The sequence below is a fragment of the Danio rerio genome, chromosome 4 (assembly GCF_052040795.2).
Source record: "Danio rerio strain M-AB ecotype USA chromosome 4, GRCz13ab, whole genome shotgun sequence".
In the NCBI taxonomy this organism is placed as follows: domain Eukaryota; kingdom Metazoa; phylum Chordata; class Actinopteri; order Cypriniformes; family Danionidae; genus Danio; species Danio rerio.
The window spans coordinates 48,300,309-48,325,304 of record NC_141024.2 but is presented as its reverse complement, the minus strand read 5'-3'; the positions used below and the strand labels follow the sequence as shown (position 1 = coordinate 48,325,304).

General features: G+C 39.3%; 1 protein-coding gene and 9 non-coding genes across 10 annotated transcripts in view; 7 read left to right on the top strand and 3 right to left on the bottom strand.

Annotated features, from left to right (window-relative positions):
• Window positions 1-24,996, top strand: part of LOC141381647 (uncharacterized) — a 751,802-nt gene that overhangs the window by 120,414 nt on the left and 606,392 nt on the right. The gene's annotated exons all lie outside the window — the stretch shown is intronic.
• On the bottom strand, window positions 3,634-3,707 carry trnat-cgu (transfer RNA threonine (anticodon CGU)). The gene has a single exon. It is a non-coding gene; the product is annotated as a tRNA-Thr (tRNA).
• On the bottom strand, window positions 5,487-5,560 carry trnat-ugu (transfer RNA threonine (anticodon UGU)). The gene has a single exon. It is a non-coding gene; the product is annotated as a tRNA-Thr (tRNA).
• On the bottom strand, window positions 6,831-6,904 carry trnat-cgu (transfer RNA threonine (anticodon CGU)). Its single transcript has one exon. It is a non-coding gene; the product is annotated as a tRNA-Thr (tRNA).
• Window positions 15,658-15,739, top strand: trnar-ucu (transfer RNA arginine (anticodon UCU)). The gene has a single exon. It is a non-coding gene; the product is annotated as a tRNA-Arg (tRNA).
• Window positions 16,299-16,380, top strand: trnas-gcu (transfer RNA serine (anticodon GCU)). Its single transcript has one exon. It is a non-coding gene; the product is annotated as a tRNA-Ser (tRNA).
• On the top strand, window positions 16,929-17,010 carry trnas-gcu (transfer RNA serine (anticodon GCU)). Its single transcript has one exon. It is a non-coding gene; the product is annotated as a tRNA-Ser (tRNA).
• trnas-gcu (transfer RNA serine (anticodon GCU)) lies at window positions 18,793-18,874 on the top strand. The gene has a single exon. It is a non-coding gene; the product is annotated as a tRNA-Ser (tRNA).
• Window positions 20,037-20,118, top strand: trnas-gcu (transfer RNA serine (anticodon GCU)). The gene has a single exon. It is a non-coding gene; the product is annotated as a tRNA-Ser (tRNA).
• Window positions 22,316-22,397, top strand: trnas-gcu (transfer RNA serine (anticodon GCU)). The gene has a single exon. It is a non-coding gene; the product is annotated as a tRNA-Ser (tRNA).

The following is a 24,996-nucleotide window of genomic DNA, read 5'->3' as shown; positions in this document are numbered from 1 at the left end:
TAGACAGATGTGAATCATATAGGCCAATTTCGTTAATGAACTCCGATGCCAAAATTATAGCCAAGATTTTAGCTCTTCGATTGGAAGCTCATCTACCGTCCCTAATAGGAATGGACCAAAATGGCTTTGTTCGAAACAGACAGGCCTTTCATAACATCAGGCGAGTACTAAATATCGTTCATGAGATGGATGGCTCTAAAGATACAGGTATTTTATCGTTAGATGCAGAAAAAGCATTTGACAGAGTCGAATGGTCCTATTTATTTGACATACTCAGCCGTTTTGGATGTGGACAGAATTTTTGCCAGTGGGTGAAGACCTTGTATCAAAGTCCAACTGCAGAAGTAATTACCAATAACTTAATCCTCAAACCATTTAATCTATATCGTGGCACACGTCAAGGCTGTCCACTTTCTCCTTTATTATTTGTAATGACTTTGGAACCTTTGGCAATAGCAATTAGAACTCACCCATCTATAAAGGGAATTGAAATTGCACGTGTAGAGCATCGGATATCTCTCTACGCAGACGATATTGTTTTATTTTTAACAAAACTTAAAGATTCAATACCAAATCTTAACAAATTGATTAATAAATTTGGAAAATTTTCAGGTTACAAAGTTAACTATTCAAAGTCATCTATCCTCTTTCTTAATGAACAGGAGAGACAAAATCCAGTAATGCAACACCCTTATGAAACTTCTGTAGACGGATTTGGATATTTGGGAATCAAAGTTACTCCACAAGTAAAAAATCTTATCTCAGCCAATTATACTCCTCTGATAACTCAGGTAAACGAAAGTTTGAACAGATGGATGTCTCTTCCTCTCACTATTGGAAGGGTGAATACTATTAAAATGAATATTCTCCCTAAATTTCTATATTTGTTTCAGTCAATCCCCCTGACCCCTCCTCCTTCCTTTTTCTCAAATATGAAAAAGGCATTTATTAAATTTATTTGGAATAATAGACGCTCAAGGCTTCGCTTATTACTCCTGTATCTTCCTTATGAACGAGGCGGGCTGCGACTCCCTAATCTTTTTTGGTATTTTAAGGCAGCTCAGCTAAGATCTGCATGTTATTGGTTTGCTGGCTCACCTTGCATTCCATGGATACAGATTGAAAAAAAATGTACAGGCAATTTGAGTCTTGACACATATTTATACTCTGATTCTTTAAAGAAACTCAAACAAAATACATCTAACCCATTTGTGAGAGCCACTATTTTATCATGGCATGAGTCACAGGTTGAGCTGGGAGAAACCCCGGCACTTTCTAAATTCTCTCCCATTTGGGGTAATGCATTATTCGTACCAGGGAAATCAGACAAGGGTTTTAAGCTGTGGTTCCAGAAAGGCTTGCAAAAGATATCAGATCTTTATGAAGATAATATATTGATGTCCTTTGAAACCTTAAAGGAAAGATATAAAATTCCTCAGTCTCATTTTTTTAAGTATCTTCAGATCCGTAATTTTATAAGATCTAAAAATCATTCATATCAGTGTCCGACCCTAAGTAGTTTAGAAGAAATTGCAGTTAAAGATCCCAGTGCCGAATACAAAATTTCTACACTATATAGCAAATTTGTTAATGCTTCCAAAGAATCTACAAATCATAAAAGACTGGCTTGGATTGAAGACTTTCAAAAAGATATTACAGAAAATGAATGGGAAGAAAGTTGTCTTCAAGCGCAAACATTATCAATCAATACCCGTTTTAAATTAATCCAATATAATTGGGTAATGAGAACATATATAACACCAGAAATGTTAAATAAATTTAATAGAAATATTCTGGACATTTGTGGAAAATGTTTGACTTACAAGGGCACACTGTTCCATTGTGTTTGGCAATGTGAGCACTTGCAATTCTTTTGGAAAGAAATAATTGGTGTAATCTCTAAAACTATTGGTAAAGAATTCCCTGTTTGCCCTAAAATCTGTATTGTTGGTCTTTTCCCACCTGCCTTATCGCTGAAGTCATATGAACAGAAGTTTATAAGTCTGTGTCTATTACATGCGAAGCGCCTGATTGCCATTCACTGGAAAAGTACTCATGCTCCATCTTTGTCACTCTGGATTAAGGAAATGTCTTCCTGTATAGCAATGGAAAGGTTGACTTATTCAATCAAACAAAAAATGCATATATTCTACAAGATTTGGGACTTCTTCCTTTATTTTTTAAATAACAGTGCACTGACTGTTTAGTAATCCCAAACAATGTGACTGTTAAAATACACTGTGTTTGTAATGACTAACTTTAATATACTTTCACTGGAATGTATATGTTAAAATGTCAATTATTTAATGGTATTTATTTTTTATATATTTTTAATTTTTAACAAAATTGCCCTTTTTATTTTTATCTTTAAGTTTATTTTAGTTAATCTTTATTTTCTATTTATTTGTTTTTGCATTACTTTCCTCGCATGAGAATGCATTTTTTTAATTCTATTCCTTTCTTTTTTTAATTTTTAATTTTTATTTTGAACGTCGGGATGGGGCGGGAGTTCTTTGATTGGTATTTGGTTACTAATACAGTAAGAATGAAGAATGTATCACACCTTTCTGAAACAATAAAAGTGTTGAAAAAAAGAAAAAAAAAGAAAGCCACTCTCCCATCATCTGAGGGAAAGGTGCAGTTTGGATTTGAACCTAGCACCTGCTGTTCCCAAGACAGGTGCTCTGGCCAACTTAGTCTTAACACTAAAAGAAAAAACCTCTGGATACAATACTTCCAAACGCAGTTTCATCTAAGACAGTGTGGGGGAAGCTAAATTTACTGTGCTTTCTACTCAGTTACTTTGCACATGCATAAAGAGGCTCTTGTACGACAAATCCAAAAGGCGTGATCTCAACAATAGGTGGCAGTTACTTTTCCCCAAAACCACAGGTTGCCTACGAGTCATTCCTCAAGCCCACTAGGCCCTACACCGTTTTCTAATCTCCCTTATTTAAAACAGCTCAATTAAGTCATCGGCTTTATTGTAGAGTAACCCCAGTATCTGAGCCTGCACTGCGCAATGAAAGAAAGAAGCAAAACGGGATGGACAGATGCCTAAAATGTTAGAAACGCACCACACCTTAAGTCAGTGAAGAAAAAGAGCAAAGCTTGCAACTCTGGTAGGACTCAAACCCACAACCTTTGAATGGCTCAGCTCACAGCCTAGAAGTCCAATGCGCTATCCATTGTGCCACAGAGCCTAAGTGCTCTGCTTCCTCTAGAACTGTTGGACAGAAAGCACTTTTTAGTACTCTCTGGCCCATGAAAGAACAGCCAACTGTGGACAAGGCACTGCTGGAATTCAAAGCCAGGATCTCCTGTTTATTAGACAGGCACTTTGACCAACTAAGCCACAGCGCCAAACGACCTTGATACAGGCTAAATGTTTAATTCCAAAAAAAAAAAAACTAACAACGGTAGCGCTGCATGTGGGAATGTCTGGACTTGAAATATTAAAGTCCAATTGGTTAGGCATTACCACACTATGCTATATAAAGGCATCGTCCAAAGCCCTCTTGAACGAGCAGCTTTCTTAAGGATTTGAGCTTTGTTAAGAAACCGACTGCTAAACATCCCGCTGCGTAAACACTCGTTACTCTTAACAAAAAGCATACGCAAAACCTGTACATTAGGCACTGCTGGGATTTGAACCCAGGATCTCCTGTTTACGAGACAGGCGCTTTGACCAACTAAGCCACAGCGCCAACGCTGAATAGGAGGCAAGACGTATTTGCACACAGAGACTAAAAAAAGACAGCAAGTCTTAAAATGGCAAGCAAAGAGGTTGTTTAACTCTATTTGTCGCACTATTCATTACGCCTCAAAGCTATACAATTTTATAATTCATTCCGGTGAGCTCTATGAAACAAGCACACGCACCACCTGGGGCCTGTTTCAGTAAGGAGGTTCAAACAACTCAGAGTTTAAACTTGAACTCTGAGTTGATTTACCGAGAGATTAAAAACTCAGAGTTTTCGGTTTCAGAACAGCTGATCTGAGTTGGGTCAATCAACTTCGAGTAGACCAACTCAGAGTTAAGCGCGCACACCGTGACTTTAAAAAGGCATTATCTATGGAGCGCAGACATTACGAGTGACTATGGCAATATCTTATAAAAGAGATCACCATTTCTTTCTCCAGCTGAACTTGATGTTCTCATGCAAAGTTATAGCAAATATGAGTGTATATATTTGAAAAGAAGCAACCATCAGTGAAGAAGAGACAGTTAGCGTGGGAAAACAGCTGCTCAAGTTAATGCCTAATTTCACTTTTTAAGTATTTAAATATTTAAGTATAATAAAATAAGTAATGTAATTTGTGACGTTTATATATTTTTTTCTAAACTTTCTTTTATACATTTATTAGTTTTAAAGGATTTAACAGTGCACTTGTGCGTCTGCCTTTTTTATTGATCAAGTGATAGAGGTTAATATAACATTTAGAAGGTAAGCAGTACTAAAAATAATTTTTAGAAAGAATAATAATCCCATTAATCTAGTTACAGTGCATATCGAAGGTGAATTCAATTTAATTATTTATTAAAAAAGCATAAGCCATTCTAGTACAGTTCTTCTGTGTGTGACTAAAATGTAGGCAATAGCTATGTTTCCATCCAAATAAAATTCCATCCAACGAGTCAAAGAGAAAAAAATTGTCACTTCCTGATTAAACTGGCACCAAATATCAACAGTAAAAACAGAATTTACTGTGGTAGAAGAAGCTGCGTCAATGAATTCTTTATTTAGCCTAATTAATGTACTTGCGCCTCGAACACAATGCACATGTGGGGGCGTCTGAAGCCATGAGATGCGGAGACTCACGCACCAGACGTTCGGAGGTAATTAATAATATACACTAATACTGAAACAGTTAACGCATTTTAGAATTACTAAAACAATATTTAAGACGTGTTACAGTGTGCTCAGCCTGCTGGTTTGTTCATTTACACACATTTTCATTATCATATGATCATGATCTTTTTTTTAATGTACATACTGTAATTTGTTCAGTAAAAGTGTTTCCATCGTAGTTTATGCGCACATTTTCTATCGATTAAAAGTTTATCCTACTCAGTTATGCACGTTTTTTATGCATATTTTAAAAAGTTATGTGCATCATGACGTTTCTATCAATCGTTTTTATGCACGTATCCAAAATGAGCATTAAAATAGGTGGGTGGAAACGCAAGGCTATGGCGAGAAATACCACTTCATCTTTAAAAAAGGGGAGGAGACCGACAGAAACTCCGAGTTTAGAGAATAAAACCTGCTTCTGACCAGGTTAGATTCACAGAGTAAGTTACCACAGTAACTGACTCTGAGTTAAAGTTACCTTTCTTTCAGAAACAGGCTTGACTTACCCTGCTTTCTCGAGTTTAACAAACCTGCCATTTTGAAACGGAAAACCCAGAGTTTCTCTCATTTCAGGTTTAAAATACTCTGAGTTTTCAGTTAACCTCCTTTCTGAAACAGGCCCCTGGACTAAGGCGCTGCTGGGATTTGAGCCCAGGATCTCCTGTTTACAAGACAGGCGCTTTGACCAGCTAAGCCACAGCGCCACAGAAATTCACAGTAAGAGACATTTACCGGATAACAAAAATCGAAGAAGAAAAAATAATACACAACAAAAACCAGCATGTCAGGATGCAGAAAATGCTGACAAGCCGGACGCGGTCTTTTAGAGTCTGGATGATCATGTCTCAAGCCTGACCATGTCATCCAAACCCAGAGTCAGCTCGGAAAATGGAAATCAGGACAAACATATGCTATCGGCCATTGAAAGAGTTTCAGATCAGAAAGCCACTCTCCCATCATCTGAGGGAAAGGTGCAGTTTGGATTTGAACCTAGCACCTGCTGTTCCCAAGACAGGTGCTCTGGCCAACTTAGTCTTAACACTAAAAGAAAAAACCTCTGGATACGATACTTCCAAATGCAGTTTCATCTAAGACAGTGGGGGGGGGGGAAGCAACATTTACTGTGCTTTCTACTCAGTTACTTTGCACATGCATAAAGAGGCTCTTGTACGACAAATCCAAAAGGCGTGATCTCAACAATAGGTGGCAGTTACTTTTCCCCAAAACCACAGGTTTCCGACGAGTCATTCCTCAAGCCCACTAGGCCCTACACCGTTTTCTAATCTCCCTTATTTAAAACAGCTCAATTAAGTCATTGGCTTTATTGTAGAGTACCCCTAGTATCTGAGCCTGCACTGCACAATGAAAGAAAGAAGCAAAACGGGATGGACAGATGCCTAAAATGTTAGAAACGCACCACACCTTAAGTCAGTGAAGAAAAAGAGCAAAGCTTGCGACTGGTGGGACTCGAACCCACAACCTTTGAATGGCTCAGCTCACAGCCTAGAAGTCCAATGCGCTATCCATTGCGCCACAGAGCCCAAGTGCTCTGCTTCCTCTAGAACTGTTGGACAGAAAGCACTTTTTAGTACTCTCTGGCCCATGAAAGAACAGCCAACTGCGGACAAGGCACTGCTGGAATTCAAAGCCAGGATCTCCTGTTTACTAGACAGGCACTTTGACCAACTAAGCCACAGTGCCAAACGACCTTGACACAGGCTAAATGTTTAATTCCAAAAAAAAAAAAAAAACTAACAACGGTAGCGCTGCATGTGGGAATGTCTGGACTTGAAATATTAAAGTTCAATTGGTTAGGCATTACCACACTATGCTATATAAAGGCATCGTCCAAAGCCCTCTTGAACGAGCAGCGTTCTTAAGGATTTGAGCTTTGTTAAGAAACCGACTGCTAAACATCCCGCTGCGTAAACACTCGTTACTCTTAACAAAAAGCATACGCGAAACCTGTACATTAGGCACTGCTGGGATTTGAACCCAGGATCTCCTGTTTACGAGACAGGCGCTTTGACCAACTAAGCCACAGCACCAACGCTGAATAGGAGGCAAGACGTATTTGCACACAGAGACTAAAAAAAGAGTCTGGATGATCATGTCTCAAGCCTGACCATGTCATCCAAACTGTTGGAATATCTATCTCTATTCCATGCTTGTTCAAGAGAAAAGGTCAGGAGAGGGTTTTCTTCAATGCCAAAAATATTAGTAATTTATTAGATACAAATGAATAGTTCGATGACAGAGCTCTGGGTTACGTTACCCCAATGCAATACAAGAATTACATTCAAGAGGTTCGCAACTGACTTACATTTCCTGACTCCAGTATATATATACACAACTGATCTTAACAGGTGGAGTTTTGGTTTAACGTCACTTATCAGTCATTCTGCAGTCCCTTGGCTCTTTGCAACCCCTGGACATTACTTCCTCTTTCTGCAACCTTTCTCTGCATACCAGAACTGAACAATTACGTGCATCTTTAATATATTTCACAACTTCTACAAGCATCAGGACAACTTGTGACATGTCTTGACTATAGTTCTGGAACAAAGGCCCCCACCCTCAATTTATTCTTATTCTGCTTTTCCACTTGTCAGCAGTTCTTCTAAAAAGTATGCAGCACAGTAAAAAAGAGGAAGTTTGTCTGGTCAAGACGTTTTATAATACAAAAGAGAAAGATTGATTAATCTGTTTTTAGTCTAAACATTTTTCTAATAAAAAATAATAAAAAGAATAAAAATAAAAATAAATTCCTTTTCTCCAACAATTCCCCTTTTCTGCTCCTCTCTGGAGCAGACAAAAACAAAAGCAGATAATCAAATCCCCACAAAAATGTCCAATTGTCATTACTGCAGGACTTTGCCTAAATCCCTGTTTTACCTCTTATTCAAAATAATCTTTAACATCCTAGTGCTTCTTCATTATGTTAAATGATGCCCAAAAACCCTTTTAACTCAATTTCTTTAACTTTTCTGGATTCAGTTTATAATTTTCACACTCTTGGTTCTCCTCTTCGGTGTTGCAGTCTCTTCCTTCTTGAAGTCACTCCGATATCTTCTTTTGCTAAGGATTATACTTGCTATATTTAGGCTTATTAATCCCAACACTCTTATTAACTTCCAATTATCCCATAATAAAAATGTTCCATTCTCATACACTTTATCAATAAAGGTAATTAATTTTTTCTTCTTCTTCTTCCCCACCAAAACTAAAATAAGAATGAGAATAATAAAAATGTAAATAAAATTAAAAAACTCCAACATTTAAAAAATAAAATCTGATCTAAAGGAAATGCACTCCCATTGAAAATCCCACAGTATGAATAAAATCTACACAGCAAATTTTAGATAGTAGATTTAACTACCTTAGAGTTAAAATTAACACTCCCTCAGAGTTTATATGGGAACCACTATAAGTGTTAAAAATAATTGTGTTAATTAGCAAACTCTTATAGTGTAAAATATCTGTTAAATTTCCGAAAAAATACCAGCAGGTGTGGTTGCCAGAATCTTTCTGTGAAAAACATGGAAGTTTTATATAACTGTATAAATTTACAAAAAGTAACCATATTTCATTAACTTATACATTGTTCATTTTACAATATCATAGCTTAGTGCACATAAATTTATGGTCTTTAGATGCAATAATGTTTTCATGTGTGATTGCAATTAGCAAACAGATTTTGACTGCATTAGTAACTACACATTTACTTTTAAACAAAAGAAGATGCAGCATAACATCAAATATTCTCAGTTCATCTTGGACTTGAACAGAGACGCTATTATTCTCCACAATGGTGACACAAAAACCTGTTTAGCAGTTTTTTTTTTTTTTTTTTTTTTTTTTTTTTTAGATTTTACGGAAAAATACCAGCAGCTGTGGTTGCCAGTAATCTGCTGTTTTTAACATTCATAAATTCAGTTTACAGAATATTTCTGTTAAAAGCACATTCAACAGTCTGTATTTTCATAGATCTCACACTGCAAATTTTAGATTTAGTAGATTTAACTTCCTTAGAGTTAAAATTAACACTCCCTCAGTGTTTATATGGGAACCACTATAAGTGTTAAAATAACACTTTTGAAAGTGTTAAATTTTTTAACACCCAGAGTGTTAATTAGCAAACTCTTATTGTGTAAAATATCTGTTAAATGTATGTCAAAATACTGGCAGCAGTGGTTGCCAGTAATCTGCTGTTTTCAACATTTTACATTCGTAAATTCAGATCCAGAATATTTCTGTTAAAAACAAATCCCACAGTCTGTATTTCTCATTCGAACACACGTAAGCCTTAAATTCCAGAGCAAAATCCTCACTAGTGTTCTCACTACAGAGGGCTGAACACTCAGACAGTGATGAAGTTAATGAGACAATTAAGTGTCTAATTAAAGGAGGATTGAGAATTGTTGATGAACAACTGTTAACAAGCAGAATCACTGAAGGACAGAAAATCATAAGCCAAAACCAAAGATGAAATCAACTGAGAAAAAAAACTCTAAATAAAATAATAATCAATAAAAATAAAACAAATTACACAGTAAAAAAATGTCATTTTTTAACATCTTAAAAAAACTCATCAAATAAACAACTTATCATGGAGCTTCACCTATTACTGACCTGATTTCTGTCATGTGAACAAAAGCTCTTAATGAAATTTCTGTTGTTCATTTGAAGTCACCATGATGGAGGACAGAGTCTGCTTTAGTCAGGCTCTTCAACTTCTTACTATAAATGTCTTTTATTTTGGCTGCTATAGATAGTGTTAATTACACTATTTAACATATAGCAAGAAAAGCCTAAAGAAAGTTAAAGTATCAGTCTAAAGAGATTATTTATGATAATGTAGCCTTCCATTCCTGCTTGTTTTCTAATTCAATATCATATGTGATATGTGTGAGAAATAAATAATATACATAAATGGAACCACTGAAACTCCAATAATATAAAACCAATATTTACAATAAGAATGTTTGATCTATGGCAAAACTTAAAAACACACAGACATCAATAATTAGTCTTTGAATCTCAATAATGGTGACAAACAAAAAAAATAAAAATCAAGTAAAAAAAAAAACACTACTGAAATATCACCTCCCAAAAACAACACAAAATAAAGGAAAATAAAGAGATTGTAAGAACATAAAGCTGCATAATTTATTCATGCTGCAATGCATGCTGGGAGCTTTGTACTATGCTGGCACCCAGCATGAACTATGCAGCTTTTTTTTTTTTTTTAGCAACCACGGTTGAGGTTCATATCCTGATTCTTGATGCCTGTGTGTTATATGAGCAAGCTGGAGCTTGAATGTTTAGTGCATGACACTCTAATTATTAATTGCATCCTATTTTTTTGTTTTATCTTCTATGAAGAGCAGCAGACTGCCAGTAGTATTGTCCCATGCAGTTTTAATATAACTATATTTGCATATTTTTATGAATCAACTCATTAAACACCTGAAATTATATCTATAACAATTAAGCATATACAGTATAGTTTCTCTTGATCTTTCTTGCTATAGCTAATGAGTTTTAAAAACATTAGAATATAAGAGTAAAGCTTCAAGATCTCAAATAAGCAGCCTCTGATCTCTATGATGGTGAGGTCAAATGAAATATTTTAATAAAAAAATATAAACCTCTGTTCATTGTCAAATATTCTTACAGAAATGAAGTCAAACTGTAATCAGTGAAGCTGCTTATACTATTATTTAATGGAGTTGTTTAATCCTCTGTTTTATTTCAGTTGGTTTGGTGTGAGGCTGTGTCTGTAGTTTTATTTCTTCCTTCAGTTTCTTATTCCTTCAGTGATTGTGCTTATTAACAGCAGGTGTTCAACAGCAGGTGTCTGAATTCACTTATTTGTGGTCATTCCCTCTGTCTAGTGGACTAAACTAATTGACTAATTTAAGGGCCAGGTGAATGAGGGTGTGGCGAGATTTCAGACACTCTGATTAGTTTCTCAAATACAAGGGTTTTCTACAAAGGTAGATACATGTTACTCTGTGTGACAAGAAGGCAAATCAGCTTCTAACGCCGAGAGGGTTATTTTACCTTTATCTAACTCTAGAATTTTAACACTTTACTCTGAATTACCACAACACTTGAAATTTAACACCAATGAATTTGCTGTGTATGTTTTTGTGTGTGTGTGTGTGAGAGAGTCTGTATTTGTGTTTGTGTGTGCACGGCATACAGTGTGTGTGTGTGTGTCCATGTGCATGTGTGTGTGAGAGAGAAAGTCTGTTTGTGTGTGTGTGTGTGTTTGTGTGTGCGTGCTTTCGTGCGTGTGTGTGTGTGTGCGTGCTTTTTGTGCGTGTACGTGTTTGTGTGCGTGCGTGTGTGTTTGTGTGCGTGCGTGCGTGTATGTGTGTGTGCGCGTGTGCCTGTGTGTGTGTGTATGTGTTCACTGTTATGTGTGTGTGCGTGTGAGTGTGTGTGTGTGTGTCAGTCTTCATCAGTGTCATCATTGATGTTGATGAAGTGTCCTCCAGGATGCTGCCGTGTTCAGATCAGCTCATTCTTGTCTACAGATTGATCTTCTTCATTGTTTCTCTGTTGTTTGAGCACAAATAATAAAAGTCAATGTCAAATCCACTGCTGATATTAGAATGTGATGATGAACATGGAAATGTCTGAATCCTGTCTGAATCTCTGTCAAATCTTGAATCAACTGTAGAGAAATCCAGCAGCTCAATGAATAAAGGAGAAATGAAGTGTGACGTTTGTTTCTGCTCTTCTGGTCTTCTTCTTCTTCATGATTTGACTTGAACTGAACAATAAAAACACATTTATTCCAGTATTTATTGATCTGTTCATGTTAGTTGATGACAGTAAAGTTGTTCTCTGTTAGTTCTTGTTGACTCTCAGTGCATTAACTGATGTTCACAAGCACAACTGTGGATTATTAATGCTTAATAAAGCAAATAAATCAAGCTCAGTAATGTCTGTGTCCAGTAATAAGCCTGTAACTCTTGACTAGATGAGGAGTTTTCAGTGTTGGATTGACTAAAGTAGAAAAACACAGTTTAGCTGAAGCTTTCCTGCTGCGCTCAGAGAAATAAAGGCTTCTGCTCCATCAAGACCAACACAGAGACACTGAGGACGAGCTTCTGAACACAGACCAGACGCTCTCTCAATCACAACACACACAGCACACACACATTCAGCACGTCTGTGGACACATCTGCACATTCAGCCACAGTTACACACACACACACACACACACACACACACACACACACACACACACACACACACACACACACACACACACACACATACTGGTTTTTGTGGTATAGAAGGACTTTGATCACCAAACAAGTTGGGTGGTGGTATAAGGGGACACCCCTTTCCCGATGTCCTACAGATATAATAAACATATCAAAAATTTTGTTTTCCTCTGCAGATCTCATACATCACTTTGGATTATCTATACACACATTAAAATGGATCATTATACTGTATGATATTATGGTGGTGTACAAGGACAGCCACGGCCCTTCCAAAAATGTTCCCGCCTATTACATAATTGGTCTATATAGGGACCTATTGAATTATTAGGACAGTAATTTTACAACACACACAACATGTCAGTTCTCTGCATTAGAGGGACCAGTGTGTTTCAGAGGTACACGATCATACACAACACACAAACACAGCACTATGCTACATTACCAAGACTGAGGTGGTTAAAGAGTACTCGCCTTTACAATACACAACTGCAAATCATACATTATGAGACACATGTAATCTACTGTTACAGGGTCATCCACAACCTACTACTACTACTAGCATATCACGACTGAAGTGTTTAAAGCGTACTGGAACTTACACACAATACATAGCACAACATACAACATAGTGTTTTAAATGTACATTAATAATGACTTGAAATTGCTGCATACAAACAAAACGTGAGTAAAATCATTCAATTCAGACAATAAATAAACAGTCAGTCAAACAAACTATCAATGAATCAATTGTGCAATTTTTGTTTTGAAAACATTTCTCAACAATTACATTTTGTTATCTGGATTTGATCATTTCCCTGTTCATCACTGTAAAGCGTCTTTGACACAATCTGCATTGCATAGGCACTTTATTAATAAAAATGACTTGAAATTGCTAAGATGCAATTACCAACAACTTGAAGTTAGTGAAATCAGTGAGTTGGTTAAAAAACAGGCATGCCAAATATTGTAAGTACCTCACTAAACAGGCAGTAAACATGAGATTGACTCTTACAGTGCGTTCAAGCGTTGTTGACGAGACTGTCAAAGTAGCCAGAAGTCATTAATTTTCAAAGAGGAGCTGGAGGCGAGCTAAGGCGAAAGCAGTGCGGTGCATTTGGGCAATGTGGGCATCAAGGAGGGCTAAAATCAGGTCAACCTCGTGGTAATGAGCTATGACACAGTTCGATGGAAAATTATCTGACTGTACTAGTCCACTGTTTAAACAGCTTGTGCAGAACGCTGCCCAATAAAGATTCTGACCACGCGAGTTCCCAAACAAAACAGAGTTAAACCGTTTTTTTTAATGTGGAATAGGCACAAATTAATATTAATGTTAAGACCAAGGCTAATAAACGTCTATAAACGACCCTTTCACACAGTGTTACCTGGTAAATATCCAGAAAATATCTGGAACGTCTTTACCAGTAAGTTAAAACATGTACTGTTCACACAGGCAACGATGTTCTGGAATTTTTCTGGAAAAGACCATTCACTCATACATTACATAATACTGGTAAAAACTTCCATTAACACCATTAGGCAGCAATGAGCTGTAAATGACAGTGCTTGTATTTGTAGCTTGAAAGCGGTCAAGCTTTTTGTTGATAGTTTCACTTTTATTTAAAACTTTAGGATTTATGCAGCTGCGTTTGTCCAAGACAAAACAAAACACTGAACTACAGGGGGGAAAAACATTGTCGCTAGCATCCGTTGACCAACTACACATTTGACTACATTACAAATTCTGTTAATGGATAGTTGTGAACTACTTCGATAAAGGAACGTTTTCATACGTCAGAAGTTTGGGCATCTTGCTAGATACTGATATACTTGAAACAAAAGACTAGGGTGTTGTACTAAAATTTTACGCACGCACGCTTGTCACACAGCTTGCAGGTAAACTCACAGCATGTATTGTACATTCATAATCCATTCCCCCACCTTTTAAAATCACTCTCATAAACGGTCAAACTATAGTAAATTATTCGACGTAAATCTCAAAATACATGCAATTTAAAACACATTAATATTTAAAAACAAGTATGACATGTTTTACATAGATACTGTACTGAATGTACTTAAGCTTAACAAGTTAAGCAAATTTCAACAAACGTTATATCATGTAAACGAAATAAACACCCTTTGATAAATCTCAAGCCACTTTTTTTATCGAGGAGCTGGCCTGTTCCTGTTGCCCTCATCTGATGGCCAAACTCCTGTGCTGGCAAACTTTTTCAGACGTGAAATCTAGTCAGCGTCTGACATGGCTTTGTGGAATTTTTCAGACATTTTTTCTCCTATAAATTAAACGGTTTTAGATTAAAGTATCCAAATTTGAAATACAAAACACTAAAACATTAATACGTGCAATTATGTAGATTTTCTTATCTTTTTTAAGAAATCACTATCAGAAAAAAAATCCTGAACTTTAAACAAAACGATGCTGTGCTCTGTCGAATGATGCTGTTTGTCGAAAATCACTGAAGGTCAAGAAACTTTTTTGACCTCTGACCCGCCTCCAGATGACCCTGTTATTCCTTCGTGTACCTTCGGCTCAGTTCGGAAAATTGATTGACATCTGACTAACCTGTTTGACTGCACACCTAGCGGTGAATCTTGGAATGGTTCCTTCCCCAGCTTTAACATTGCCATGACTCTGATTGGTCAAATGTTGAAAATGTTGAGAACTACGGTCCGCGATTGGCTGCAAATGTTGAGACGCTGCAACGTGATTGGCTACAATGTTGGACCCAATCGCTCCGATTGGCTCTTATCTTCAACATTTGTGAAATATTGATGGACAATCCTTCAGCAGCTGGCATTGCTAATCCATTGTGCTCTTTAAATCCCATCCTCATCGCTATATGTCCTGGCATTCGAGAGAGCCTGGTGCTTCTGTGGAACTTGTTTTACTCTCACTCTTTTAGCGTTTTGAAGGATGTTGTTGCAAAATTTTATTACAAAGTGGCCAAGTCAATCGAATCCCATCCTTGTCGTTCAAATGCTTTGGCGTTTGAAAGAGGCCGATGCTTTTGTGAAAGGTGTTTTACTCGCACTCTCTTAGCGGTTTGAAGGATGTTGTTGCAAAATTTTATGTCACCTTTATAAAAAAAGAGCTGCAAATACAAACATATATGCCATAGTCCAGCCCCCATCATGAAAGTGAGTACATACATGACGTGGTGGAAGAGTCCATCGAATCCCATCCTTGTCGCTCAAATGCTCTGGCATTTGAAAGAGGCCGGTGCTTCCGTGGAAGGTGTTTTACTCGCACACTCTTATCGTTTTGAAGGATGTTGTTGCAAAATTTAACGTCATCTTTACCGAAAATAGCAGCCAATATATACAGAAATGCCGTAGTCCAGCCCCCAACAGGAAAGTGAGTACATACATGACGGGGTGGCCGAGTCCATCGAATCCCATTTTTGTCGTTCATTTACTCTGTCGTTCATACGGCAAAACTGAAAGTCATCTTACAGAAAATAGTTGCAGAAACAAACATTTACAATTATGTGCCACTGTCCGGCCTCCACCAGAGAAGAAAGAAAATACATGATGAGGTGGCCGAGTGGTTAAGGCAATGGACTTCTAATCCATTGTGCTCTGCACGCGTGGGTTTGAATCCCGTCCTCGTTGCTCATATGTTCTGGCATTCGAGAGATTTTATGGTGTTTCTGTAGAAGTACTTTTACTCTCACTCTTTTAGTGTTTTGAAGGATGTTGTTGCAAAATTTTAAGTCATCTTTATCGAAAATAGCTGCAAATACAAACATATATGCCATAGTCCAGCCCCCAACAGGAAAGTGAGTACATACATGACGAGGTGGAAGGGTCCATCGAAACCCATCCTTGTCGTTCAAAAGCTCGGGCGTTTGAAAGAGGCCGGTGCTTCTGTGGAAGGTGTTTTACTCGCACGCTCTTATCGTTTTGAAGGATATTGTTGCAAAATTTACCGTCATCTTTACCGAAAACAGCAGCCAATATATACAGAAATGGCGTAGTCCAGCCCCCAACAGGAAAGTGAGTACATACATGACGGGGTGGTCGAGTCTATCGAATCCCATTTTTGTCGTTCATTTGCTCTGTCGATCATACGGCAAAATTGAAAGTCATCTTACCGAAAATAGTTGCAGAAACATACATTTACAATTATGTTCCACAGTCCGGCCTCCACCAGAGAAGATGTCAAGTACGTGACGTGGTGGCCGAGTGGTTAAGGCGGTGGACTGCTAATCCATTGTGCTCTGCACGCGTGGGTTCGAATCCCATCCTCGTCGCTTGTATGTTCTGGTGTTTGAGAGATTATGGTGTTTCTGCAGAAGTTCTCTCACTCTTTAAGCGTTTTGAAGGATGTTGTTGCAAAATTTTATGTCCACTTTATCGAAAATAGCTGCAAATACAAACATATGCCATAGTCCAGCCCCCACCATAAAAGTGAGTACATACATGACGAGGTGGAAGAGTCCATCGAATCCCATCCTTGTCGTTCAAAAGCTCTGGCGTTTGAAAGAGGTCGGTGCTTCCGTGGAAGGTGTTTTACTCTCACGCTCTTATCGTTTTGAAGGATGTTGTTGCAAAATTTAACGTCATCTTTACCGAAAATAGCAGCAAATACATACAGAAATGCCGTAGTCCAGCCCCAAACAGGAAAGTGAGTACATACATGATGGGGTGGCCGAGTCCATCGAATTCCATTTTTACGTTCATTTGCTCTGTCGTTCATACGGCAAAATTGAAAGTCATCTTACCGAAAATAGTTGCAGAAACATACATATACAAATTTGTGCCACAGTCCGGCCTCAACCAGAGAAGAAGGAAAGTATGTGACGAGGTGGCCGAGTGGTTAAGGCGATGGACTGCTAATCCATTGTGCTCTGCACGCGTGGGTTCGAATCCCATCCTCGTCGTTTGTGTGTTCTGTTATTTGAGAGATCATGATGTTTCTGTAGAAGTTCTCTCACTCTTTTAGCGTTTTGAAGGATGTTGTTGCAAAATTTTATGTCCACTTTATCGAAAATAGCTGCAAATACAAACATATGCCATAGTCCAGCCCCCACCATAAAAGTGAGTACATACATGACGAGGTGGAAGAGTCCATCGAATCCCATCCTTGTCGTTCAAATGCTCTGGCGTTTGAAAGAGGCCGGTGCTTCCGTGGAAGGTGTTTTACTCGCACACTCTTATCGTTTTAAGGGATGTTGTTGCAAAATTTAACGTCATCTTTACCGAAAATAGCAGCAAATACATACAGAAATGCTATAGTCCAGCCCCCAACAGGAAAGTGAGTGTATACATGACGGGGTGGCCGAGTCCATTGAATCCCATTTTTGTCGTTCATACGGCAAAACTGAAAGTCATCTTACCGAAAATAGTTGCAGAAACATACATTTAAAAATATGTGCCACAGTCCGGCCTCCACCAGAGAAGAAGGAAAGGCTGGATGAGGTGGCCGAGTGGTTAAGGCGATGGACTGCTAATCCATTGTGCTCTGCACGCATGGGTTCGCATCCCATCCTTGTCGCTCATATGTTCTGGTATTTGAGACATCATGGTGTTTCTGTAGAACTTCTTTTATTCTCACTCTATTAGCGTTTTGAAGGATGTTGTTGCAAAATTTTATGGCAACTTTATCGGAAATGGCTGCAAATACAAACATATGCCATAGTCCAGCCCCCATCATGAAAGTGAGTACATACATGACAAGGTGGAAGGGTCTATCGAATCCCATCCTTGTCGTTTGAATGCTCTGGCATTTGAAAGAGGCCGGTGCTTCCGTGGAAGGTGTTTTACTCGCACACTCTTATCGTTTTGAAGGATGTTGTTGCAAAATTTAACGTCATCTTTACCGAAAATAGCAGCCAATATATACAGAAATGCCGTAGTCCAGCCCCCAACAGGAAAGTGAGTACATACATGACGGGGTGGCCGAGTCCATTGAATCCCATTTTTGTCGTTCATACGGCAAAACTGAAAGTCATCTGCCCGAAATAGTTGCAGAAACATACATTTACAATTATGTGCCACAGTCCGGCCTCCACCAGAGAAGAAGGAGAGAACGCGACGAGGTGGCAGAATGGTTAAGGTGATGCACTGCTAATCCATTGTGCTCTGCACGCGTGGGGTCGAATCCCAACCTCGTCGCTCATATGTTCTGGTATTTGAGAGATCATGGTGTTTCTGTAGAAGTACTCTCACTCTTTAAGCGTTTTGAAGGATGTTGTTGCAAAATTTTATGTCAACTTTATCGAAAATAGCTGAAAATACAAACATATGCCATAGTCCAGCCCCCATCATGAAAGTGAGTACATACATGACAAGGTGGAAGGGTCTATCGAATCCCATCCTTGTCGTTCGAATGCTCTGGCGCTTAAATGAGGCCGGTGCTTCCGTGGAAGGTGTTTTACTTGCACACTCTTATCGTTTTGAAGGATGTTGTTGCAAAATTTAACGTCATCTTTACCGAAAATAGCAGCCAATATATACAGAAATGCCGTAGTCCAGCCTCCAACAGGAAAGTGAGTACATACTTGACGGGGTGGCCGAGTCCATTGAATCCCATTTTTGTCGTTCATTTGCTCTGTCGTTCATACGGCAAAACTGAAAGTCATCTGACCGAAAATAGTTGCAGAAACATACATTTACAATTATGTTCCACAGTCCGGCCTCCCCCTGAGAAGAAGGAAGCACTTGACGAGGTGGCCGAGTGGTTAAGGCGATGGACTGCTAATCCATTGTGCTCTGCACGCGTGGGTTTGAATCCCATCCTCGTCGCTCAAAAGTTCTGGCATTTGAGAGATCATAGTGTTTCTGTAGAAGTACTCTCACTCTTTAAGCGTTTTGAAGGATGTTGTTGCAAAATTTTATGTCAACTTTATCGAAAATAGCTGAAAATACAAACATGTGCCATAGTCCAGCCCCCATCATGAAAGTGAGTACATACATGACAAGGTGGAATGGTCTATCAAATCCCATCCTTGTCGTTCGAATGCTCTGGCGCTTAAATGAGGCCGGTGCTTCCGTGGAAGGTGTTTTACTCGCACGCTCTTATCGTTTTGAAGGATGTTGTTGCAAAATTTAACGTCATCTTTACCGAAAACAGCAGCCAATATATACAGAAATGCCGTAGTCCAGCCCCCAACAGGAAAGTGAGTACATACATGACGGGGTGGCCGAGTCCATTGAATCCCATTTTTGTCGTTCATACGGCAAAACTGAAAGCCATCTGCCCGAAATAGTTGCAGAAACATACATTTACAATTATGTGCCACAGTCCGGCCTCCACCAGAGAAGAAGGAGAGAACGCGACGAGGTGGCCGAGTGGTTAAGGTGATGCACTGCTAATCCATTGTGCTCTGCACGCGTGGGGTCGAATCCCAACCTCGTCGCTCATATGTTCTGGTATTTGAGAGATCATGGTGTTTCTGTAGAAGTACTCTCACTCTTTAAGCGTTTTGAAGGATGTTGTTGCAAAATTTTATGTCAACTTTATCGAAAATAGCTAAAAATACAAACATATGCCATAGTCCAGCCCCCATCATGAAAGTGAGTACATACATGACGAGGTGGAAGGGTCTATCGAATCCCATCCTTGTCGTTCGAATGCTCTGGCGTTTGAAAGCGGCCGGTGCTTCCGTGGAAGGTGTTTTACTCGCACACTCTTATCGTTTTGAAGGATGTTGTTGCAAAATTTAACGTCATCTTTACCGAAAATAGCAGCCAATATATACAGAAATGCCGTAGTCCAGCCCCCAACAGGAAAGTGAGTACATACATGACGGGGTGGCCGAGTCCATTGAATCCCATTTTTGTCGTTCATTTGCTCTGTCGTTCATACGGCAAAACTGAAAGTCATCTGACCGAAAATAGTTGCAGAAACATACATTTACAATTATGTTCCACAGTCCGGCCTCCCCCAGAGAAGAATGACGCACTTGACGAGGTGGCCGAGTGGTTAAGGCGATGGACTGCTAATCCATTGTGCTCTGCACGCGTGGGTTCGAATCCCATCCTCGTCGCTCAAATGTTCTGGCATTTGAGAGATCATAGTGTTTCTGTAGAAGTACTCTCACTCTTTAAGCGTTTTGAAGGATGTTGTTGCAAAATTTTATGTCAACTTTATCGAAAATAGCTGAAAATACAAACATATGCCATAGTCCAGCCCCCATCATGAAAGTGAGTACATACATGACAAGGTGGAATGGTCTATCAAATCCCATCCTTGTCGTTCGAATGCTCTGGCGCTTAAATGAGGCCGGTGCTTCCGTGGAAGGTGTTTTACTCGCACGCTCTTATCGTTTTGAAGGATGTTGTTGCAAAATTTAACGTCATCTTTACCGAAAACAGCAGCCAATATATACAGAAATGCCGTAGTCCAGCCCCCAACAGGAAAGTGAGTACATACATGACGGGGTGGCCGAGTCCATTGAATCCCATTTTTGTCGTTCATACGGCAAAACTGAAAGCCATCTGCCCGAAATAGTTGCAGAAACATACATTTACAATTATGTGCCACAGTCCGGCCTCCACCAGAGAAGAAGGAGAGAACGCGACGAGGTGGCCGAGTGGTTAAGGTGATGCACTGCTAATCCATTGTGCTCTGCACGCGTGGGGTCGAATCCCAACCTCGTCACTCATATGTTCTGGTATTTGAGAGATCATGGTGTTTATGTAGAAGTACTCTCACTCTTTAAGCGTTTTGAAGGATGTTGTTGCAAAATTTTATGTCAACTTTATCGAAAATAGCTGAAAATACAAACATATGCCATAGTCCAGCCCCCATCATGAAAGTGAGTACATACATGACAAGTGGAAGGGTCTATCGAATCCCATCCTTGTCGTTCGAATGCTCTAGCGCTTAAATGAGGCCGGTGCTTCCGTGGAAGGTGTTTTACTCGCACACTCTTATCGTTTTGAAGGATGTTGTTGCAAAATTTAACGTCATCTTTACCGAAAATAGCAGCCAATATATACAGAAATGCCGTAGTCCAGCCCCCAACAGGAAAGTGAGTACATACATGACGGGGTGGCCGAGTCCATCGAATCCCATTTTTGTCGTTCATTTGCTCTGTCGTTCATACGGCAAAACTGAAAGTCATCTGACCGAAAATAGTTGCAGAAACATACATTTACAATTATGTTCCACAGTCCGGCCTTCACCAGAGAGATGGAACGTATGTGACCAGTTGACCGAGTGGTTAAGGCGATGGACTGCTAATCCATTGTGCTCTGCATGCGTGGGTTCAAATCCCTTCTTCGTCGCTCATATGTTCTGGCATTCGAGAGATCATAGTGTTTCTGTAGAAGTACTCTCACTCTTTAAGCGTTTTGAAGGATGTTGTTGCAAAATTTTATGTCAACTTTATCGAAAATAGCTGAAAATACAAACATATGCCATAGTCCAGCCCCCATCATGAAAGTGAGTACATACATGACAAGGTGGAAGGGTCTATCGAATCCCATCCTTGTCGTTCGAATGCTTTGGCGTTTGAAAGAGGCCGGTGCTTCCGTGGAAGGTGTTTTACTCGCACGCTCTTATCGTTTTGACGGATGTTGTTGCAAAATTTAACGTCATCTTTACCGAAAACAGCAGCCAATATATACAGAAATGCCGTAGTCCAGCCCCCAACAGGAAAGTGAGTACATACATGACGGGGTGGCCGAGTCCATCGAATCCCATTTTTGTCGTTCATACGGCAAAACTGAAAGTCATCTGACCGAAAATAGTTGCAGAAACATACATTTACAATTATGTGCCACAGTCCGGCCTCCACCAGAGAAGATGGAAAGTACGTGACGAGGTGGCTGAATGGTTAAGGCGATGGACTGCTAATCCATTGTGCTCTACATGCGTGTGTTCGAATCCCATCCTCGTTGCTCATATGTTCTGTCATTCGAGAGATCATGGTGTTTCTGTAGAAGTACTTTTACTCTCACTCTTTTAGCGTTTTGAAGGATGTTGTTGCAAAACTTAACGTCATCTTTACCGAAAATAGCAGCAAATACATACAGAAATGTCAGATTCCAGCCCCCATCATGAAAGTGAGTACATACATGACGAGGTGGAAGAATTCATCGAATCCCATTTTTGTCGTTCATTTGATCTGTCGTTCATATGGCAAAACTGAAAGTCATCTTATCGAAAATAGTTGCAGAAACATACATATACAAATATGTGCCACAGTCTGGCCTCTACCAGTGAGGAAGGAAAGGCTGGATGAGGTGGCCGAGTGGTTAAGGCGATGGACTGCTAATCCATTGTGCTCTGCACGCATGGGTTCGAATCCCATCCTCGTCGCTCATATGTTCTGGTATTTGAGAGATCATGGTGTTTCTGTATAAGTTCTCTCACTCTATTAGCGTTTTGAAGGATGTTGTTGCAAAATTTTATGCCAACTTTATCGAAAATAGCTGAAAATACAAACATATGCCATAGTCCAGCCCCCATCATGAAAGTGAGTACATACATGACAAGGTGGAAGGGTCTATCGAATCCCATCTTTGTCGTTCGAATGCTCTGGCGTTTGAAAGCGGCCGGTGCTTCCGTGGAAGGTGTTTTACTCGCACGCTCTTATCGTTTTGAAGGATATTGTTGCAAAATTTAACGTCATCTTTACCGAAAACAGCAGCCAATATATACAGAAATGCCGTAGTCCAGCCCCCAACAGGAAAGTGAGTACATACATGACGTGGTGGCCTAGTCCATCGAATCCCATTTTTGTCGTTCATTTGCTCTGTCGTTCATACGGCAAAACTGAAAGTCATCTTACCGAAAATAGTTGCAGAAACATACATATATAAATATGTGCCACAGTCCGGCCTCTACCAGAGAAGAAGTAAAATATGTGACGAGGTGGCCGAGTGGTTGAAGGCTGATTTATACTTCTGCGTAAAACGCCGGTGTATGCTACGGCACATACTGACGTGCACCTCTCAAAAAATGTAACTACACGTCACAACGACGCGTAGCGTAAGCTCTGTGATTGGTTGGCTTGGTAGCGCTGACGAGTCTGGGCGGGACCGAGAGCCGCGCGAATGGCGCGAGCGATTGTTTACAAGTGTGGAGTCCCATGAAGGAGCTCCGGGTGGAAAGTTTTGTTGTGTATTAACCTCATAGTTAAAGTTGTTGCACGTCCGCCGGTTCCTGCATCAAAATGAGCGAGTTTGAGCCACTTGTACATCCCACTTGCTGGGAGAGAGAGACAGAGCAGAGACGAGACCGGTTGGCAGAATAATAGAGGAGCAAATTTGAACAAAAAGATTAAAATACAGTATGTTATGATTCCTAAACAGTTTAAAAGTGATTTTAGTTGTACTAAATCAAGTTGTACCTGCAAAATAGTTGTTATTTAGTGTGTTAGTGTGTTTAAGAGTGTGTTAAAGTCAGACCGCATGTTGCATTGCGTTTACAGTGCGCTGACGCCATTTTGCAATCGCGTGTGTGTGAGAAGACCATAGAGTGATATAGAAATCGTGAATTTGACAGGTATTCCATTATATTAGTACTAGGGATGTAACGGTATCAGAATTTCACGGTACGGTAATACCTCGGTATGAATGTCACGGTACGGTATTTATTGAATCATTTACAGGAAAAAACAAAACTTATGAAAATACTCCAAAAAAGTGCCAAAAGTGTCAATGACATACAAATTAGCCATCTATCTGTAAGCTTTGAAACAGGAACTTCAATTTTAATAACAAAAAAATATTAAACCATGTAAAAAATAAAGTTTCAATTTAGTATTGTTGAAAACTCATCACATTCAACATTTAATCACACTCAGCCCATCTACCCAGATGAGAGCTCTGCTAGTCGGACTTCTCATCAAGCATCTCCCGCTGGATCTAATCTCACTATATTTATTAAACGGGATATTTCATTTATCTTGTTGTCTTTATCTAACGACATATTCCCTGACTTTGGTCATTGGAATCTATTACTTGTTCTCAGGTAACGTGTTTTGGCTGAGCGCAAAGATAAGTTAATGATTAATGTAACCACGTAGCCTACATTCTGTATATTGACTGATTGCTTGCCTTTATTTCCTATAATGTATAAACTTATTGTATGTTATACTTTTAAAATGGCCATTATCGATTCTTAAAACTGATACTCAGCAAAAGAGAGGGTGTGTTTCGTATTTTCACTGAAATTGAAAGGAGGCAGTTGTTATCGGCTCCGTTTTGTTATAAATATCCACACAGTGAAGATGACGCTCATATATGCAGCAAGACGCGTCAACATGTCTGCTGTCTAAGTTGCTATATTAAAATGAAAATAGGCAGTTCCTTAAATCATGTTTACATTTTATTGTTGACAAAGTGAAACAACGAAGACAGGGTGATGTGAATGAAGTTATAAAGTACACTGTTCCCTTTGAAGATTTACCCGTGTCCTCGGTATAGTCTGCTTTTCCATATCAAACTGAGAAGAAGAGACTGCAGCCATGATCAAACTTGCGAAGTCTGAACTTACACGGAGATAATGCAGGACTGAACTGTGTGTGTTAGGCTACTTAATATTCAGGAAAAGCCCCAATCAGAGAGGCGAACGTCTGCAGCCCCACTTCCGTTTTCAGATGTCTCCGTTTTCCATCATCCACACTGAGACGGAAAAGCAGCGTTTCAGAATGAAAACGGCTTCTCCAGCGTTTTCGAAACGCTCTGTTTTCGGCGCTCGAGAACTCCGGCGTAGTGTGGACGGTTGGCGTAACCGTAGCAAAACTTATGCGTTTTCAAACTAAAACGCATTAGTGTAAACGGGGCCTTAGAGTTTTCCAGCTCTTTTCATCCCCGCTTCTAGCAGCACACTCCATTTCCGCATTACTGGATCTGTAGCGACAACAGACCGCAAGGGATGATGGTCAAGCATGGGCTGATGGCAATTGTAGTTT